Here is an 8,780-nt window from a genome sequence, read left to right as displayed (position 1 = left end):
ATTTCTGCAGCTTCAGGAGTCATAGGGTTTCCATCTTTCTTCCTATGTGTAATGTCAAAAAGTTGAAGTCGTCCAACTTTTTGACCGGACGACAGTTCCTACAATACAATAGTAAAAATATTAATTGATAGAAAGTAATAAATATCTGCCAATATTAAAAATTTAAAATACCTCTGCATGAGCTACACACGCAAAACTTTTCGACCCAGCTGTGTGAGTGAATTTTTGTTGCTGCCTACTTTGTTTTCCAACTTGTTCACGATCCTACATTATGAAATTATTAGTACGTTAATTAGGAAATACTATACACCAAAATAATTACAAAATTTTATAAGGGACACATACCTCTCCTTTCTTCGAAGTCCAAAATCTAACGACCTCTTCCCACTGGTACCTCAACATTCCCAGCGGGACATTTTGTAATCTCTCGTCGAGTGTTGTTTTTGTCTTAAAATATGCTTTCTTTAAAGTGCTCTTATGGTCTCTCCATCTTTTCCCCAATGCCTTCTTTACATAAGCATCGGAGACCTCTAGAGCAAATCTCGCCTACAAAAAACACAACTTAAGAAATTAATCGTAAACGAAACTTAAACCCAAGTTTTATAAATGACATAATACACGTTTTGTTACCTTAATGTTATCGAGAGCTTGGTTCTTGTTATTCTCGGGCACTTTATGCCATGACTCGAAGTTAATTGGCAACATATTTGCATTCCGTGCTAGAATGCCCATGTATCCTGCTAAAAGGCGGGCTTCTGATCCAACAGGCTGACCAAAGCTATTACTGGATACTTGGACACGCTCGACTGGATCTAGGTCGTATAAATCGCTCAGTACTGTACGTCCGCGAACTCTCCACGTCCCACCAGTTTCATCTGAAAAATAAAAGTATTGTAATATACGAAATTACAAAAAAACAAACAAGAATTCAACACACGTGTAAATTAAATGTTAAATTACTTTGATCTTCTATAGGTTCCTCAGGTGTAACCGGAACATTCGAAGATCCAATAGCAGTCTGTTGTTCAGTGCTGTTTGTTTTCGCCGAGTTTGGAGTACCTTGAACAATGCGGTGCGATCGTACTTTTCTTCTAGGCATTTTATCTGCAATACAAATAAATTAGTTCAAAACTTAGTATACAATTGCAACAATAATGTCACATATAAAATAGTTGAAATATCATCATTCGTAAATATATACATACATATTCGTAAAAACTTACTACATTATAAATCGTAAATATCTTCATCCGTATCCTGGCGGACCCATCCAAATTGTGTACTAGTACTAGGGATGTTTTCGTATAAGTTCTGTTCTGGAAATGGTAAAGTTTGTGTTCTGTCGTCAATGTCATCTCTACTTCCACTGCCCATGTCAAACAAGTTTCTAGGGATGTTACGGAGTACAACGTACCAACCCTCATCAGTTGGATCTTTTGAGTAAAAAACTTGTTTGACTTGAGAAGGAAATACATACGGCTCATCAATCAGTTATTGTCCTGTGTAAATCAATCGAGTGAAGTTTACCATTGTGAAACCAAATTGATCTTGCTTGATTCCACGTGCAGTATTAACATCTGCCCAATCACCTCGAAATAAGACAACTTTCCATTTGTCGTAGTAATCCAACTCAACTATGTCAGTAAGAAGTCCAAAATATTCCACATTTCCCTCAACAGGATTATTGTCCCTAGCACTAACATAACTTGTAATTGAGGAATTAACAACTATTCCACAATTTTGCGTTCTCCTCAATCTCTCGCGATATTTTGTATGAAATCTAAATCCGTTTATGAGGAATGCACTATATCTTTTAACCACCCGATTTGGACCTTGGGAAAGCCATTTAACTTCGTCGGTGACGTTCTTCCCACTCCAAACCTATTGAATGGAAAGTAAACTGAGTAATTAAAATTGTGAGTACTCAAATATTATTATTTTTCGGTGAAAGAGGCCATTTACATACCGTTTGGCTTAACCATTCATGAAAAGATTCTGTAAACAACTTATTGATATCTCGATGTTGTGTTCTTCGGGAGCGCGAACGAGATCTCAATATTTGTTTGTACTCACTATGTTAAAAAAATGTTCAGTTTGTTAGACTATAAACAATTTTTAAATGATGAATATTTACCAAATTTCTAGAACTTACTTGCGTAAAGGTTCCATTGATTCGTGGTGAAACAGAACATATCGATGTGCTTGTACCCACGATAAATCATCTAATTCTGTAATTTCAACTTTACCGATTGGTTCTCCAAAACTTTGGAACAAATAATTGTCCGCAAAGTTATGATCCGTGAGTCCAACATTTCTATTTGGTCTGTTCAACCGTGTTTCAACATCTTCCAAATATCTTGAACAGAAGGTCATACATTCTTCTGCCAAGTAGCCTTCAGCAATCGATCCTTCCGGATAACGCTTGTTGCGGCAATAAGACTTTAATTTGGATAGGAACCTAAACACGATATACAACATTATCAAAAGTTGTAACTAAAGGCATATAGGTGAATTAAGGAAAATTTTAAAAATTGTAATTAACACCTTTCTATGGGATACATTCATCGATAGAAAATGGGTCTGCCAAGAATTGCTTCACGCGGGAGTTGGATTATCAAGTGAACCATAATAGTGAAGAATGAAGGTGGGAAGATTTTCTCCATGTTGCATAAAGTTAAAGCGGCTCGATCATGTACCTTCTGAAGTTCTTGAACATCCAAAACTTTGCCACAAATGGCTTTCATTATATTGGATAGTTCAATTATAGAAGACGTCACCTTCTTCGAAATACAACATCGTAGAGCAACTGGAAGTAAATCTTGCATCAAGATGTAATAGTCATGTGATTTTAGCGAATATAGTCTTCGATCTTTAACACTAACGCATCGAGATATATTTGATGCATACGCATCTGGAACCTTTATATCCTTCAACACCATGCAGAACACTTCTTTCTCTGTCTTCGACATTGAGAAAATAGAAGGCGGCAACCGATATTTACCATTCGGAAGTGGATTCGGATGAAGATCAGGTCGAATTCCCATCTGAACTAAATCAAGTCGACTCTGAAGATTGTCTTTTGATTTTCCGTCTACATTCAAAATTGTACAGACAATGTTCTCGCAGACATTTTTCTCAATATGCATAACATCAAGATTGTGTCGTAAAAGGTGGTGCTCCCAATAAGGCAACTCAAAAAAATACTTCTTTTCTTCCACAAGTCCGCCTCATTAGGATCATCCTCTTCATCGGAGTTATCATCAGCTTCATCATTTGATCTTCTATTTCTCTGCGTGTTTGCCGGTTGATTCATCTTCCCATAACTGAAATTCATATCTTCCAATATTAACAAGATTTCAGATCCACTTGTCTGCGAAGGAGCTTCTCTGAACTCTTCAGTACCGTCAAATGCCGAACTCTGAAATCTAAATCTATAATTTTTCGGTAACCACCGACGATGCCCCATGTAAGAGAACTTCTTCCCATTGTATAACCATTGCGAACATGTTTGTGCAGCACAACAAGGGCACGCATAACGACCCTTGGTACTCCAACCGGATAAATTGGCATAAGCGGGGAAGTCATTAATGGTCCACATCAAAGCTGCACGTAAATTGAAGTTCTCCTTTCTCAGCACATCGTATGTCTCGACACCAGCCCATAATTGTTTTAACTCTTCAATAAGTGGCTGTAAATAAATGTCGATATCATTCCCGGGCCCTTTCTCTCCAGGGATAATCATAGACAAGATAAGGGAAGATTGCTTCATGCAAATCCACGGAGGCAGATTGTAAGGAACAAGCACTACTGGCCAAGTACTGTATGCAGTACTCATGATCTTGTAAGGATTAAATCCATCAGATGCTAGGCCAAGCCTCACACTCCTTGGATCACTTGCAAAGCTTGAAAATTTATTGTCAAATGATTTCCAAGCCAAAGAATCTACCGGATGCCTTAATAGTCCATCATCGGTTCGTCCTTTATGGTGCCACGTCATTGACTTCGCTGTCTTCGATGACATGAAAAGCCTTTGAAGCCTTGGTATCAGCGGAAAATACCGCAAAATCTTGACCGGCTTCTTTCTTGGCTGTGCATCATTTTTATCGTCGTTCCCATCTTCTGTGTTTCTATTTATCCAACGGGATTCGTCGCATACATGACAGCACTGTTGGTTTCTCCGATCGCCCCAATACAACATGCAATCATTCGGGCAACTATGGATTTTGTTGTACCCAAGACCTAAGTCTTTTATAATTTTCTTCATATCTTTGCAAGATTGAGGGATTTTTGCAAACGAAAACATTTCTCTCAAAAACTCTAACAGCATTGTCAATGAGTTCCCGGTCCACCCTCCCAAACATTTTAACTGGAAAAGACGAATGCAGAATGACATTTTTGAAAATTTCGATCCCTCATATAGTTCTTCGTTCATCTCATTAAGTAGGGCGTAGAACTTTGCCGCTTCTCCATTCGGCTCTTCATGATGCACACTTCTTCCGGGTTGGGCACCAGCATTTCGAACGAGATTACAATCATCAGATGGCAGAAAGTCGGGTGGGAACGACTGTAAACCATGACTCTAAATATTAAATGCTTCACGCAACATCCCTTCCATGTCATCCCCTCTAACAGACTGATGGTAGGCACTACTATCATAAGATACATCCATCCTTGAAGAGGAAGTACTAGGCGGGTATTCTCCATGAAAAAACCATTGTTTATAACCACGAACAAACCCATCAACAATTAGATGCTCGTATACAACTTCACGATAATGCCAGTTTATGTTGACACACTTCTTACACGGGCAAAGAATCATGTTCTCTTGGCTTGCATATTGAAATGCAAAATCTAGAAAAGTTTGTACTCCATTTCGGTAACCGTCGCTTACCCTTGACAAATTCATCCAAGACCGGTCCATTTCTTATTTCTTGAAGCCTAATCTTGAGAATAAATTGCACGGGTTTAGGATTTAGGAATAAGTATAACTAAGCTACGTAAGCTATGTATTTTGTAAGTTATTTATTATGAAAATTATGTAAGTTGTGTATTAGTCAAATTATGCTATGTAAGTTATGTAAGTTGTAAGTTATGTAAGTTATTTATTATGAAAATTAAGTAAGTTATGTAATTTACGAATAATTAAAAAATTGTAAGTTATGTAAGTTGTAAGTTATGTAAGTTATGTATAACATTAATTAACTAAGTTATGTAATTTATGTATAATACTGAGTAATTAATTAAGTTATGTAATTTATGTATATTAACTAATTAAGTTATGTAATTTATGAATAATTAAAAAAATGTAAGTTTAGTAAGTTATTTAAGTTGTAAGTTATGTAAGTTGTAAGTTATATGTATAATATTAATTGCAATTTTTTGTAATTTATGTATCATATTAATGTAAGTTATGTAAGTTATGTATATTAATTAATTAAGTTATGTAACTTATGTATATTAATTAACTAAGTTATGTAACTTATGTATATTAATTAATTAAGTTATGTAATTTATGTATCATATTAATGTAAGTTATGTAAGTTATGTATATTAATTAATTAAGTTATGTAACTTATGTATATTAATTAACTAAGTTATGTAACTTATGTATATTAATTAATTAAGTTATGTAATTTATGTATCATATTAATGTAATTTATGTATATTAATTAATTAATGTAACTTATGTATATTAATTAATTAAGTTATGTAACTTATGTATATTAATTAACTAAGTTATGTAACTTATGTATATTAATTAATTAAGTTATGTAATTTATGTATCATATTAATGTAGTTTATGTATTATGTATTATGTAAGTTATTTAAATTATTTAAGTTGTGTAAGTTGTGTAAGATATTTAAGTTATGTAAGTTTTGTATTATGTAAGTTATGTATGCTATGTATAATGTAAGTCCATATGTTATTATGTAAGTTATGAAAGTTTAAATATAAGCTTGTAGATAACGTATGTAAGTTAATATGTAAGCAATGTATTATGTAAGTTTATATAAAAATTTTATATAAATTATGTATTATGTAAGGAAATGCAATATAAGTTTGAGTAAGTTATGAATGTAAGTTATTTAAATTATTTAAGTTGTGTATGATATAAGTCATGTAGGCTATGTGTTATGTATGTAAATTATGATTTATAAACGCTTTGAATTTTTCAAATATATCAATATAATTTTAATTATTCATTATGTAAGTTAAGATCGATAATTAATCATTATGTAAGTTAAGATCGATAATTATTCATTAATTTGAAGTAAAATTTATAATTGCAACACAATATCGGAAATCGATGATTTATAAACGCTAAACCGATAAAACGATTCGCCCATAATTTATTCAATTACTGAAATATATAAATTTGTTTAAGAGTTGTATTCCAAATTTTAATAGTTTAAAACAAAGTGATCTTTGCCGAATATCTTGAGCAGAAAATTTAGACATCAAAAAATGTAATAAGATGCAAAGTAAAATGCAAATTTAGCTAAAATGGTAATTAAAACTCCCATACAAAAATGAAATATAATAATTAAACTATACAACTAAAATATAATAACATATAAAACTTAGTATACAATTTGACTTTTTTTATAAGAAACCTAAATAGAGAAAAATAGGAATAAATACCTTAAATCCACTCAATTCCGAAGCAAATCCTGGAAAAAAAAAGACAGAAATACATTAGTACATACCGAAAAAACATAAGTAATTAAAGCCAAAAAACTTAAAAAACCGAAAAAATATATATGAAGATATGTTGAAACATGACAGTGAATTAGATGATATTAGAGGTTTAAAAGTGAACATATATATATGTTCCCAAAATAACATGACAGAAAAACAATCCATTAAATCCATTAAACTAACAGCAATAGTCTACCTACTTGTCTAATGATTCCCCATCATCTAATGATTCCTACATTGATACTACATTATAATCAAATTAGAATCAACCTTGTCTTCCATGTCGTCCATGTGTTGAAATGCCTCAATTAATCTGCATTTTTGGTGTGGAAGTTTTATTAACCAAGTTTTTCGATTTGCAGATAAAGGGAAAAGCACTAAAGTTATTGTTATTACAGCAGTAATTGTGGGTATATATAGTAACCATTATGATTATTATGCTATTCTTATGATGTTGGATGGCTAAAAGAAGAGGTAATATCTCTATCTTTTTTTATTGGTTATTAAGATATTCAAACTCAACTCCATTACTCTGTTTGAAAATGATTGAACATGTTTGAGATTTTGCTTTTTAATTAGGTAACTCTGAATTCAGTGTATCTCTAATTTAGCAATTTGCATCTCAGGAAGGAAACAAAAACAGAAACAAATCAAACAACAACTCAATAAAGGAAATGCAATGACAAAATTTTCTAGTGAAAATGTGGGAGAAAAATCAATGGGAGTTAAACTCCAGCAGCTGCGGCTATTCAAATTCGAAGAACTCGCCATTGCGACGAGCAACTTCGATCACTCAAAAAAGCTAGGGCAGGGTGGTTTCGGTCCAGTTTATAGGGTAATTAATAATGGCGATTTCCAGCTAATCCAGAGTCAGTGAAATGACATTTTTCTTTTTGCAATCAAGTCTTGTGAGCTGAATATTGTGTGCAGGGAATACTACATTTATATCATATCACCCCATCTTTAAAAAGAAATAAGTCACAGCAAACAGCAAATTATTTGGCAATTGGGTGATGAGAAATCATTACTGGGTTAAAACAGGTCAAATTCACACCAAAGAAATAAAACACGTCAAATTCACACCAAAATCTAACCATCATATTCTTCACCTGAAATCATTAGTGGGTTAAAACCATTCTAATTAAATCTGGAAAAGAAAACGGAGGCAATTGGGTGATGAGAAATAATTAATTTGGCATTTTGTAGCCTTTTATAAACCAAAAATACAAATTGAGTTTTGGCAGAAAGAACTGTAAATCAAAGTCTAAAACTTGTTAATCACTCTATTATTCTCCTTCACTCTTATACTTATTTGTCTAGCTATTGAGAATGCATGTCTCATTCATGTATTCGACAATGTTTTCAATACAACATGGACAGATTCAATTCAAGCCATCGACAACATTGCCTTACCTTTGCCTTGCCTTGTTCTTGTTCTTGTTCTTGCCTTGTTCCAGTTCAAACAAATTCCGCTTTTTTCTTCTGTAAAAGAGAAAGAAGGGATGGCGAAGACATGAGTAAAAATCAGGAACATTCAAACACAGTTCCAAGACGACAGACGGCTTACCTATTCCCCATCATCTAATGATTCCCCAGAAATTATGTTGTTTAATCGAAACCCTAAAACCCCAAATAACTTAGACTGACCTAAAACCCCAAAAATTTAATCGAAACAGAACTGGATGTGCTTACCTATTCAATCGACAAATCTCGCAGCTGTGCCCACCGTCTTTCAAGATCGACTCCGACCACCTTTCTTCCCTTTCTATTTTTCATGATAAGTTTTTACACACTTCTCTCTGTAATTTCGACACTTAGAAAATTTTGTTAAGGGTTACTGTAACTGGAGGACGGAGGCAGAGATGTAAGTGAATTTGTCCGCTGACGAAATGGCGTCGTTTAAGTTAAGTTATAAGTTTTGCGGCGCTTCCCTATAAAACGCCACAATAGAATCTGATTCCCTAATTCACAGAACGACGCCGTATATTGTAATAATTGTGGCGTTTTTGACTAAAACGCCGGTAAAGGATACCTTTTGCGGCATTTTTATATAGAAACTCCGCTAAAACTCTCATTTTCT

Source organism: Gossypium hirsutum, chromosome D08, assembly GCF_007990345.1.
Source record: "Gossypium hirsutum isolate 1008001.06 chromosome D08, Gossypium_hirsutum_v2.1, whole genome shotgun sequence".
In the NCBI taxonomy this organism is placed as follows: Eukaryota; Viridiplantae; Streptophyta; class Magnoliopsida; order Malvales; family Malvaceae; genus Gossypium; species Gossypium hirsutum.
The sequence above is the reverse complement of the archived record's forward strand: the minus strand, read 5'-3'. Positions refer to the sequence as shown.